This window comes from Anas platyrhynchos, chromosome 8, assembly GCF_047663525.1.
Source record: "Anas platyrhynchos isolate ZD024472 breed Pekin duck chromosome 8, IASCAAS_PekinDuck_T2T, whole genome shotgun sequence".
NCBI classification, from domain to species: Eukaryota; Metazoa; Chordata; class Aves; order Anseriformes; family Anatidae; genus Anas; species Anas platyrhynchos.
The window spans coordinates 11,473,716-11,486,459 of NC_092594.1; the positions used below are offsets into that span (position 1 = coordinate 11,473,716).

At 36.8% G+C, this 12,744-nt stretch overlaps 1 long non-coding RNA gene across 2 annotated transcripts in view; it reads left to right on the top strand.

Moving 5' to 3' along the window:
* Nucleotides 1–10,782, top strand: part of LOC106019753 (uncharacterized) — a 36,883-nt gene extending 26,101 nt beyond the window's left edge. For both annotated transcript variants that reach the window (XR_011811099.1, XR_001194814.5), the window contains one exon: nt 9,563–10,782. This is a non-coding gene — a long non-coding RNA (uncharacterized lncRNA). The remainder of the gene's footprint in view (nt 1–9,562) is intronic.
* The last annotated feature ends 1,962 nt before the right edge of the window (nt 10,783–12,744 follow it).

Consider the following 12,744-nt stretch of genomic DNA (forward strand, 5'->3'; position numbering starts at 1 on the left):
AGTTGTGTAGAAATCAGATGTTAAGAAAGGCTATTCTGAAATCCTACCTGAGCAACACAACTTCTATTTGTAACAGAGTTGAACAATGATGTCTGCTAGCGTTAGCTGTATTTGAATTGCTTTTTTTCCAGTGCTTAGAAAGCAAACTCTGTTTTTTCCTAGTGAGCTAAATAGTAGTAATGCTTGGAAAATAACGTTGCTCGAACACTAATCTTTGCCTGTAGGGAAAAGAAAGCATCAACAGTTAGCAGGAGATGCAAAATCATTTTGACCTCATAATGACCTTCCACTGGAAGGAACAACATTTTGTTTGTTTTTTTTAAAAGTGCTACATAATTGTTTGTCATAGTAGATGCATTTCCAGCAAAAAAAAAAAGTACGCTTTCAAGTAACACTAGTTTTTCAACATTTATCACAACTTAAATTTAACATGTCAAGTGATCTTAATATGCCACTTGTGAATGCTGATGAGGATTTGTTATAGATGGTTAAGCAACACTGAATTCAGGATAGCTGGAAACTGCAGTCCTAAAAGACAGAGGTTGAAACAGTTTTTACTTATATGGAATTAGAGGAAAGAAATTGAACAGGTTTTTCAGTGTTTGGCAGCTACTCCTGAATAGTCAACTACACCTGCATGGCAAGCCCTAGAAATTTTTCAAAGGCTCTCAGTACTGCAGGCTGTATCTGTATTGCTGAAGAAGGAGCACTTTCCAGTTATCAGGTGTGGCTGCACTTTGATCCTGCCAGGACAAGACAGGATTCAAATTTCAAATTCTCTGCCTAGAGGAAAGCCATGGGGAAAGACTGTGGCCAGAGCTGATGGAGTGTTGGGATGTACTGAAGGTGGAAGGAGATGGTCTACTTGTGGTGTCACTTTTCTTTGCTGCCAGTGTGACTTCCCATGAACTGCATGTGCATAGTTCCTCCATGAGGAATAGACCTCAGTATCAGAAGTAGGAAGGAACTCATTTTGAAAGAACAACTCTTACAGAGATTCAAACTGAGATAACTGCAGATTCCTTAACCTGGTGTGCACTGGAAGTGGTTTCTTTCCAGCAAATTCCTGGTCTGAAAACACAGCCTCATGTCTACCAGCAAGATGAAGCAATTTCCCAGCATTTTACTCCTCTAACATGCCACACACCAACTGGCACAGAAGTTGTTAGCAGTTGGTATTGTGCTGGTCTCATTAATAACATTTTCCTGTATGGTGATGAAATATACTTATCAGATGAAAGATATGTACCTGGTAAGTGACATGAACTCAGCAGGTAACTTCTTGTACTATTTTCTATTTGGTCCAAAGAAATTTTCCTTCTGAACAGACAATAGATTTCTTAGCATAGCAGTTCATTGGAGGATGGAATTCAGCTGCTTGAGATTTGAACAATCAAAAGCAATATTGCTTAAACTACAGCTTATGGAGTATTTATGGGTGAGTTGGATCATTCTTGTAACCTATTGTAACCCATGATGCACTAGCAGCGATGTATTTTGCTGGAAAGACCCCAGTGGCCTCCTGTCATGTACTAGCTGCAGGTCTGTCTGTGGGAGGTTGGCAGTCTGGCCAGGAGGCAGTCACAGGGCTCTTGGGAGTGACATCTCTGGGGACCTGGCTGTGCTTATTTGCTCTGGCTCTTGCAGTCTATTTGTCTGTCACTGTTGGGCCAAAGAGTTTTGGATGTTGGCTGAAAGCAGACTGAGCAGATTTGCTGCATGTGGGTTGGTTGTATTGCCCACTGACCAGCGTGTCTCGCACTAGTGTCACATGAATGTCATAGCCTATACTAATAAAATAAATACAGCCTGCATGCACTACCAGGGTTGTTAGGTAGCACTGTTTAAGTCCAAAATCTATAGCTTTGATTTATTTATATGCCAGAGTTTTATATTTTCTCCAATTAACCTGTTTTCTTCAAGAATAGAGTATAATAATGTGATGTGTAATAGTAATCTGTGATTCAGTGGACACATATAGCTTTGATTCTGTGTCACAGCAATCTTATTAACCCCTTGAATATTTTGGAGTGTATTCACATATAGAAATTTGACAATGGCTGAAGTCATCAAAATTCCTGCTACCCTTGCTACCCTTTATTCTGGGATTAAGAACAGTTTAGGTGTTAAATCATCAAATATCTTTTTGCCTTTCAACTTTTTGTTCTTTATTAGCAGAGAATGTTATTTTTTATCCTGGAGTATAATTATGTTCCCAAGGTTCAGGTCATTCAGATTTTTCCAAGAAGAAGAAAGCTGGCCAAGAGTACATCTGGAAACAATGTTGAAAGCAGACAATTTCTGTATGCTGAACTATCTGTAAAATCTGGAAGTTGAACAGAAAGGCCTCACACCTCTGCTGTTCCAGTAGGGAAGCAAATGTTTGAGTTGCTTCTGTAATAATACCTATCACTTGGACTACTGTCAACAGTAGATTGGATATTTGTTCTTTTTTATTATGAAACTTTTAATAATGGGCTGCCCTTACAATTACAGTGATTGATCTTTCATATGCCTGTATGACTCTGACCTGTTAATTTTTGGGAGATACAAATGCAGGAAGACAACTTGCCCAGACTTGAAGGATCTGCCCAAACCCAATTTGACTTGTACTGAAAACTTATTAAATCTTCAAATGCATCAAACATTTTGCTGCTTCCTGGGAGCCCAGTGAAATTTTAGGGATGGGGAAAGGGTAATAAAGGTAGAAAAAAATGACTGTTTCCTTTAGTTCTTTAGTCTTTCTATAGAGTACGATGGTTGATCTAAGCATCTCTTTGTTTTATCTGTCCATATTGCACTCATTTACTTTTGGGGTCTTAATTTCCTTCCTACTTCCTTTGCTTTTGGTTCTGAATCAGGACACCATCCAGTTCAGTATTACATTTCTAACAGGAAGAAAAAGAATTCAGCAGATATGAGATTAAAAGAAAAATAATTTCATACCCCTCATGATGTGTTTATAGATGTTATAATCAGTTTTTTAACCCATTCTATAAAAGGTGTGCATAATTATAGATACATAAATAATTTTATGTTTTCATGGTATAAGTAACTATTCTGCAGTTTTATAGAACATATGTGGATATATTTTTTTCATTCTTGTACTACAGCCAATAACAGTCTAGTGTGGGATATATACAGCTCCACAATCTTTTTCTTAGATTGTTATATTTCTTAAATTCACAGTTCAATCCAGTGAAAAGGATGCGTTAGATTGTATTTTACTAACATTTAAACTAAGTCAGATTTCAAAATACAAGCTATTGGCCCCTATCCTGACTGGAGGCCTGGCTAGGCCTCTTCTGACATGACTACTGCAGGTGGCTTTCCCTCCTGAATACTTTTTCTGGCAGACAGACTGTTTTGCATCAGCCATTCCCATTTTGCTTTTTTTTGACTGTTTAAATCCTTAACCTACATTCCCTATTGGACTGTAACACTTCATTATTTCTGCTTCGTCCCAACACTGCACACTTGGCTGTTATGCTTTGCCCAGATCAGACTTTTGAGAGGAGAGGTGCAAAATTAATAATTCAACAGTCTAGGCCAAAAATTAAACTTGGCCACTGTATGTAGCCCTATTTATTTCCAGTTTTTCTGTTTAGACTTGTTTTACTTCTCTGCATTTTAATTCTCTGAATTAATGTTTCACGAAGAAAGTGGTAGATGGGCTTTTAAATCTCTCTACCTGAGAGGTTATCTGGTTTCATCTAGTGTCTGAGTCTGAGCTGATCACTAAGTTTCTCATGAAAATTCACTCCAGGGGTCAGGTTCTGTCTTGGCAGAATACATGCCACACTAGTCTGTTTTTCTCATTAAAAAAAAATCATGTATTTTATCAGCCTTTGTAATATTTGTCAGACTGCAATATGACAATGTTTGAAGGAGCTGGTTAGAAGAGAAACAATATCAGTTAAGATGTAAAGGATGGGGTTAAAATCTAGAGATAGCATTCAGAGGAAAAATAAACTGCCACAAAGATATTTTGCAGACAATTATTTCCAGGATATGTGGATTATTTGACTTTACAAAATTGACCCAATTAGAAGTAAAGAACACTAATACCAGGAAGATCTGAGAGAAGCAGACTAGGCTAATAATTATGCCACAAAACTCATTTCATTTAGTGTTCTTGCTCATCATGGTCTTTTGTCTTCTTTGTGGCCATCATAGTTGATCTGTTTTTTCCTGTTTGATATAAATACTATTATTGGTTGTCCTTCATTTTGCTATTGGGAGGACAGCAGGAATAGGCACATCACAAGTAAAGCCTCTTGACAATTGATGACAAGGTGTTTGATTCCTTTTTAGCTTTTTCTCCCTCTAGTATCCTGAACTTCATTTTAACTGAGCTTTTCACCTAAAAAAAAATCTTTTAATTGACTTTATTGACTACCTTCTGAGGTTTTTCAGTTGTTTTTGTTGTTTTGGGTCGGTTGAGGGTATTCTTCCTGCAGTAAACTCTTTGCTTGGACACCCTAGGTTTTTCCATTCCAATTAGTGAGCTTGGACTAGTCATGCTGGAGAGACCATCTAGCCTAAGAGGATAATGTGCTTTTAGAGAGTTCAAGAAATGTTAGGATATATCTAAATAACAGCACTGAACCTTTTTTTCTTAGAGTGAAATTTTCTTGGGTTTCCCAACTATTGTGATCTCGGTTTGAGCAGAACAAGCATGGATATGTATTTTTCCCTACTTAAAGAAAATCATGATAGATGATATGGCTCAGTTAGCTACTGTGAGTAGTTCAGATAGGAGTTCAAAAGCCCACAAAATTGAATACTTCTATATTAAGGATTTATACTTAATGTTAGACTTATAATGTTAGGCTTCCTTCATGATGTCTGATTCATTGTCATAATAACATAGCTGTTTAATTTTCTTTATTTCTACTTCAATCCTGTGAGCTTCATAAAATGAAGAATGATGTCTGAATGGATCTCGTTACTTTTTCAAAAGGTAACCAACCAACAAGATACAAAATAATGAGGTCAATAAAGAAGCCTTTTTCATTAACAACCAAGTTGTAATCCTTGCTATTAAAGTAAGAGTAAAATGTCCTTTAACTTCCAGATGGGGTAGGCTTTCATCTCAAGTGAAATTAGTATGTGAAAGTTGGATTCCCCATTGGCTTGGTTGGTAATTATAATCCCAATATAAAAAATGCATGTATAGGAGCACGAATGTCAGTTATGTGTTATATCCTGGCTTGTGTGCTGTCTCCTTCACCTGCAAATACACAAACAACATAGTCCAATTCTGAGGACAAATTTATGATGTTAATTGATATGCTGGGTACAGCAGCACACTGCTTTATTTGCTGTTAGCAGTATTTCATAAAATTAGGGTTAGAATTTGGGTTGGAATCGAATCCAAGATAATATGGCCCAACCATCCACCTACCACCAATATTACCTGCTAAATCACATCCCTAAGTACCATACCCAACTCTTCCTTAAACATCCCCAGGGATGGTGACTCCTGCACCTGCCTGGGCAGCCTGTTCCAATGTCTAACCACTCTCAGAAGAAATTTCTCCTAATTTCCAACCAGAATTTCCCCTGGTGTAATTCTGAGGCCATTCCCTCTTGTCCTGTCACAAGTTATCTGTAAGACCAGTTATCTATGAGAAGAGGTTAATATGCAGCTCTTCACAATTTCCTTTCAGGTAGTTGTAGAGAGTAATAAGGTGTCCCTGGGCTTCCTCTGGACTAAACAACTCCATTTCCCTCACCTGCTTCTCATGGGACTTGTGTTCCAGGCCCTTCAATGGCTTTGTAGCCCTTCTGTGGGCGTGTTCCAGGGCCTTGATGTCCTTCTTATAGTGAAGGGCCCAAAACAGTACTCAAGGTGTGGCCTTGCCAGAGCTGAGTACAGGGGCGTGATCACCTCCCTGGTCCTGCCGGCTATGCTCATCCTGATGCAAGCCAGGATGATCTTGTCCTTCTGGGCCACCTGGGCACACTGCTGGCTCGTGTTCAGTTGACCATCAACCAAAACCCACAGATCCTTTTCCTCTGTACAGCTTTTGAGCTGCTCTGTACCAAGCCTGTAGCATTGTGTGGTGGTATTGTGGCCAAAGTGCAGGACCCAGCACTTAGTAGCCATGTTGAATATCGTCCCATCGGCTTCTGCCCACCAATCTGATCTGTCCAGGTCCCTCTGCAGGATCTTCCTACCCTCCAACAGGCCAAGGCTTCCCTGCCAACTTGGTGTCATCTGCGAATTTGCTAAGGGTGCATTCAGTTCCCTTATCCAAATCACCAATAAAGATAATAAGTATGGGCCCCAACACTGACCCCTGGGGAGCACCACTTATGACTCATACACCATTCCACATGAATTTACATATCTTCTAAGACATTAAGGCAAAGATGTGAGCCAAAATCTTGAGATATTTAATGCTAGTGGCATCCAGAAAGATCATTTGTTATTCACTGTAGATGGAAACTGCTTGCTCCTTGACCTTTAAAATAATTCATTTTGGTAAGCTAGCTGAATCTCACTGAATGTGAATGCAAACATTTCTTTGTATTAAGAGAATTCCATTAATATTACCAGAGCATCTCCAAAAGTTATTTTTTTCCTAAAGGGATGCATTGCTTTTAAGTCACTTTCTCATCTTGAACAGGGAAAAATGGAATTTTCAAGTGGTGCTATTGGTAGTCAAAACTCAAAGAATTTTTAGTATTAAAGATACTGTTTTACATGTCTGAGGAAAATTGAACAGCATATTTGGTTATAGAAGTTTTGTTTTGTTTTTTTGTGGGAAACAGAAAAACTGAAATTGGACTTTGCATATTGTGACTTGCTGGCTTAGAACATCAATTATATCTAGAGCATTTTTCATTTTCTCCTCAAAGCTGTTTATTTTGTGTGTTAAAAGGAAAACAGAAAGATATAGTGAAAAAATATTTTTCTCCTTCAGCAGAATTTTCCATTTTTGAGGTTTTTTGATGATGTTGATACTGGCAACAGCAATGACATTTTTTGAAATCTTCAGTACGAAGATACAATATGTATATATGTCATGATTCATGTATGAACAGAGTCCAATCCACCGATAGTTATTTATGTCTCATCTTATGGGAAAATGAGTAAATAAATGTAGACATGGGAAACGCTTGTAGTAATGCACTCCTTGTGAATGTTCAATGTGGCTTTAAAATAATGAAATAAACCTCTCAAGGCAAATGGGAATGTAAAAAAAAATAATAATATTCTGTCTCTTATAAACACAGGTGTCTGAGACAATATACAAATTTTGAACTGTTTAGAAACGTCTGAAGTAAAATCCCCTCAGGAGTGTGATTTAGATATAGGTTCAGGAGGTATATATGGAGTCTCAAAAATACACAGCATTGCTACCTCGTTCAGGGAAGTGATTGTCCTCCTCTACTCTGAGCTTTGTGGTCTAACCTTGAGTACCGCATGCAGTTTTGGTCACCACAATAGAAGGAGGACATGTAACTACTAGAGACCCTCAAAAGGAGGGCAGCGAAGATGAAGGGTCTAGAGGGGACACATGAGGAGTAGCTGAGGTCATTTAGTTTGGCCTAGAGAGAACACTAAGGGGAGGCCTCATGGCAGCCTACAGCTTCCTCACAAAGGGGAGTGGTGGGGTGGGCACTGAGCTCTGCTCTCTGGGGACAGTGAGAGGACCTGAGGGAACATGGAGCGGGGTACAGGGGAGGATCAGGTTGGGTGTTAGGGAAAGGCTGAGCGGGTGGTCGGGCACTGGAACAGGTTCCCCAGGGCGGTGGTCACAGCAGCGAGCCTGCTGAAGTTCAAGAATTGTTTGGACGATTCTGTCAGATGTATTTAAAAGATGATTTTTCTAATACCTCTATTTCCAGATGAAATCTGTGAATGTTTTACTTGCATTAGCCCAGTTCTCAGCAGCTTGGAGTTAGCTCTCAACAAATGCAGAGAGCAGATAAAGATCTTAATTCATGTAATTCCTGCCTTGAGGACAGTTTACTCAAAGGTGCAGGGAAGCACCTAGACCTATTAGGGATGTATAATACAGATCTGGGCCTTTCAAACACAGGTACATTGCAAAGACCTCCTGTCCAATTCCTTCCTACAGTTTAGTGTAACAATAGTGGTACTCACCTAGGAAGAGAGTACTTTCCCCATTTTTCTAGATGTGTTCATCTCTTTGCCTGCCTTGCAGAGAATGTGCAACCACTATAACCTGTTCTGTGCTGATGCAGTCCTTCCATGCCTTGCTTCCCTCCAGATGGCTTTCTATATTTTAACCTTTCTTTTTGATGAAAAATGCACACTTAGTCATTGCAATGGGCACCAATGTCCACACATCTCACATGAGAATATATGCTTGAATTATGTCAATTTGAAGAAGAATCTGGTTGGCATTTCCTAGGTAAATAACCTAATAAATAGGTAGTAAAATGGAGGGACTTTTTTTTTTTGACTGTGCAGGTGACACTTGAAAGGAACGTCAGGGTAGCTTTTACTGCAGCTAAGCAGTTTCCAAAAATTTTGTAACATAACTGTTGAATTAAATTATAAAGCAGTTACCTGCATCTCATGAACATTTTCAGCTATTTTAGGTCATTCTAACCCCAAAACCTCAAGTTAAGTAGCTTTAGGAAACTTTCCCATATATAGGAAAAGTGTCTGTTTAGATATATTTTTTTTTCCTTCCCCCTTAGGCAGGGCTTTAAGAGGGTGGGGAAAGCTGTTGGCCTTCACTTCAAATAAGGTGAACATCTGCTGTAGCTCTTAAAATGGATGTATATATTTCTGTTATATATTTCTGTGGCTGTTTTTGTGCAGTAAATATATGATTATGTTGTGTTTGTATTGTAATCATCTGTCTTCCTCTCTCCTTGCAAGAGAACGCCTTTCTCTCTTTTTAACGTTTGTTCTTTCATAAACCCGCAAATGACAACCTAAAGAATAACTAAATATTCACTCTGGCATAGCCAATGCTTTTTTTCATGAATGCCATGCCTTTTGCATTAGAACATCACATGGTAAAAAGGCTTTGTGCTGAAGGACTGATGCATGTCTAATTGGCACAGGCAGCATTTTATACGATGTTTAAACTAGAAATGGCTGGAAATTTCATGTCACAATTTATTCTCAATCAACAGTGCAGTTTTTAAAAACTAGACTTTTTAATGGATATTCACTTATGAAGTTTTTTTTTTCCCAGATGAGAAAGCTTATAATGAATTCTTCTCTTTAAAATGTACTTGACCCAAACCAGGCCTTATTATTTCTTATCTTAAAGTGTTATTTTAAAGCACTCAAATTATATATATATTTTTTTCTCTCTCTTCACTGCTTTATGAGTATTTATCATCTTAAACAGGACTCCATGGAGGTCTGTAGTTCCCATAATATTTACAAATTTAAAAATTTACAAAATCTGGAAATGCAGTACTAAAGCAGAAATCATAATGGAATATTAATGTATTAACTTAAATTAGCTTAAGAACACCAAGACATAGAAATACTACTGTTTTCATGTTATTTTTGCAGTGTTCCTAAAAACTTTTGTAAATTGATTTTTTTTTTTTTTTCCAGAATTACCATTCTGAAACTATTTTGTCATCTATATCAGGATGGAACAACTTAGGTGTTGAAATTCTGGAATTTCTCAGGTGATCAAGATTCAGTCTCACTCCAGGTTTTGAATATTTTTGAGATTTGGCATATTAGCAACAGTTCAATTTAAAAAGAAAATGTGAATAGCAATAAGCATTATGATGGAATATTTATTGGGTACACTTGTGAGCTAACTGAAGATAAAAGAATTAGATTAAATTTAATACTTAAGGAAATAAAATTGAACACTCAACAAACTAAAAATGAATATAAATGCATACATAAATAGCACATCAGACTGAAGTAGTTATCCATTAGGCAAAATACAGATTAACTGTAGGAAAATTAAAAAATGTATTAACAAGGCTAAGAAACCAATGTATGGTACACTTTCAGTTCAGACCTTTAATGTGTTTGGTCACTTTGACAATGTCGATTTTTGTATTTGCTAAATACATGTATATTGTCCTACAATATTTTTAGTCATATAATCAAATTCTGTACTTTAGAGGATCTGTGAAAGGGTGCTGAATCATTTTCCTTTGGGTAAAAATATTTTTGTGGTGGTAACTTTTCTCTCTGTAAGGAATTTTTGTTGTTCTTTCCAGTTTTCATACTAAAAGTTGATTATACAGTCAGATACAGAGAGGTTTTCCATTGTGTCCAACAGAAAACAAGCATCTGAATGCTTTTCAAGAGATGATGCAACATTTTGCTGCCCTTTTGTGCCATTGAGAACATTTCTCTGACTTACGCAAATAAACATTCAATACTCTCTCATAGAACTGCTCTTACTTTTCTGAAATTTCCAAGCTAAGAAAACAGCTGCTAGTGGATGCCAGTGCTGCTTCTGAATTCTGTACAGTTTGACTTATGTTGCTAGTGAACCTGTATAAAGTGTTCTATGGACATTTGATCAGATAAAGAGAAGCAAACTGTTACAACCATACAACAATCCAAAATATGTGGGAAAGTGAGAAATATCTTTTTTTCCAAAGACTTGACCGAAATTGACCAAAGTAATGGAAAGATTCCCTTATTGCTTGATTTTGAAGATTTTGGCAATAGGAGTTCAAGTAGGAATATATCATGAATACTTCTCATTTTCTCTGTGAACCATATTTCTAACACGTTATCTTGAAATGATGTGCCTCATGAATGCTGATCTTCAAATAAAACTATTCCTCTAGCTCCTCTGACTCCTGCTGAAGGTGGTGTGTAGATATGTTGCACCAGATGGTGCACAGTTCAAGAAATTACAACCTCTATTTGATTTTCTAGAAGCAGGAGACTAGAAAACCATTTGTTTGTGGTTTAGTGGATTCAACTTAATATAAATATAGAACTACACCTTTTCAAATCTACAATTTTCACCAACTAACCTTAGTTAAATGCAAAGGACTACTTCTTTTTTCAAGTTTAATATTTAGTAACCAATAATTTAATACACGAGATGCTTTACTAAGCAGAAATACAACTCTATGCTTTTATTTGGCAAGAGATTTAATGCTAGCGAATGAGCTTGAGGAGGTTCACCTGGGCCTTTTGCTTTCCAAATAACACCAAGTAGATACACAGTTTTGTAAAACGCAAGTCTTCAAACAAATAAAAAAGAGGAATTTGACATAGGTATACCTAAAACTTTATTGTGGTTGTCATTAAGACCAGGATATGCAGTCTTTATACAGTCTAGAATTATAACTTTGTATAGCATTGGCACATTACTAGATGAGGCTAGCTGAAAGATTACCTCATACCAGTCTTCTACTAAGTCATAAGTTAAAATATCTTCAGAAAATGAAAAATGTAGTGTTTGGAAAGAATAATCAGAAAACTATCTAAACAGGAACTTGGCAAAGAATGGTAATAGGGGTGTTGCTATTCTTCTGTTACTTGGGAAAACCGACTATACTTATGGTGTGAGAAAGGTATAACATCTATCAATAATGGTTCGGTGGAGGAGAACATTAACCTTGTTGGTATAGAATTGTGCAGTAAAACAAATATTTGATTGTGAACATTTGATGTGCAAATAAAGGAGTGAAAGTGGAATGTAATAGTGACAGTCCTACTGAAATCTGTTCCTTTGTACTTGTCCTTCTGATGGAATTACAGTTCAGTTTGTGTTGTCATTGTTACTGATACAACACAGGAATGTGAGATTGAAAGGGTGTCTTTAAATGGTGTCTTGCAATTCAGGAGTTAAAAGATCATCTACTTAATCATAAAAGCAAGTGATAAATATGCAAAAGAACGTATTTCTTGTAATAGACACATTAAAATTGTTGTATAAAACACAACATGTGTATAGCAAAGCAACCATCTACAAAAATGTTGTAAGCATGATGAACAGTGATGAAGCACAGAATTACATTTAAGAACATAATAAGCAGCACTAATTGGTGCTGCTAATAAAATGCCGGTTCTTTAATTTCCACAAAGTTGAATAATAATAATTAGGCTAATATTAGAATAAATGAAGCAAGAATGGATGTCAAAATCCTTGACAGAGCTGGAATCACAGCAAGCAATCATGCTGTGTTGAAAGTTAAAGAGCATAAAGAAGTAGACATAGTAGATTTCAGTAGAATATGTTCATTTTACAAAGCAGGAGGTAGTGCCTAGACTGGAGAGTGTGCCTAGATGGATATGTCTGTGATGACATAAGTTCGCAAGTGGAGTTGTATGAAGGAAGATATTGAAGGCTTAGCTAATTACTTTACATAAATCTTTAAAAGAGAAGGGTAGCAAGGAGATACTATGTCATGCTGATGCAGATACAAGCACATCATTTAATGCATGGAATATTTAACAAAAGTAAATGGAAATTTTGCGTACAAAAACCTTAAGTCAGACTCTGCAGGAGAACATTAGAAGCTGCTGAAGAAGGACATATTGCAGTTGGCACAGTTAAAAAAAAAAAAGAAAAAAAGTGATCACATGTTGGCAGTAAAATTTATTATAGATTTATATTAAAAAAAAAAGTCATCCAATACTATAGCATGAGATCTCTCAATATGTGAAGGTTTGTTAAAGAGAACTGGAGATGAATTATTCTTTGTTCTTTAACTACAAAATGATAAGAGCACTGTTTAATTTACAAGAAGAATATTTAGGTTATATGTCAAGAAAACTAAGTAGGGAATCCCAGTTAGGAAAAC